We start from the raw sequence: 759 nt of genomic DNA on the forward strand, positions 1-759 counted from the left end.
CGCTCAAGGTGTGTGCATCTGAGTCATTTACTATCTATCTATCTATCTATCTATCTATCTATCTATCTATCTATCTATCTATCTATCTATCTGTCTGTCTGTCTTTTTTTCTTTCCGTCCATCCGTCCATCCAATCTATAAAACCATTCATAGCACCCTAAACAACCTCACACTCTAGACTGAACAATTGGGACACAAATTGCTCAGCTAATTTCCCATTTTCCCTCTGTATGCTCTTTACCACAGGGAGTTCAAAACACATTCACAATTTCAATCATGTGAAATGCCATTAAAAACTGCGATGTGCGACGCCGTCCCTCGTGACACGCGGAGTATTCGTTGTAACGGAACAGCTGGATCTGGTGACGGCCCTGATAAAACTAATAAAAGTTGAGCTCAGAGCAGAAAGAGAAGTTGCAGTAGCAGGTGTGCCAGACATAGCCCCCGGCAGGGAGCTTTTTACACATCTGTGAATGCACGGCACCACTGCCTACGCACGGCCCCATGGGACCTGTCCCGCATCTGACGATCGCTTGGAAACACCACACGCTATGCTGAAGAACTCCAAGTAAACACTTTGCGTTTACCGTGCTTATTTGCATTATCCTGTACGACACTTAGCGTATGTTATGAGGTCAGTCCACTCTTATGTCTGGATATTTAGGTTTTCCACATCAAGTACTGTAAACGCGTTATCACGCTGACGTCAGTCTGGAATCCGGCACCTGAGAACACCTGAGGTTTCCGTGGGAGGTTGAA

This window comes from Puntigrus tetrazona, chromosome 10, assembly GCF_018831695.1.
Source record: "Puntigrus tetrazona isolate hp1 chromosome 10, ASM1883169v1, whole genome shotgun sequence".
NCBI lineage: Eukaryota > Metazoa > Chordata > Actinopteri > Cypriniformes > Cyprinidae > Puntigrus > Puntigrus tetrazona.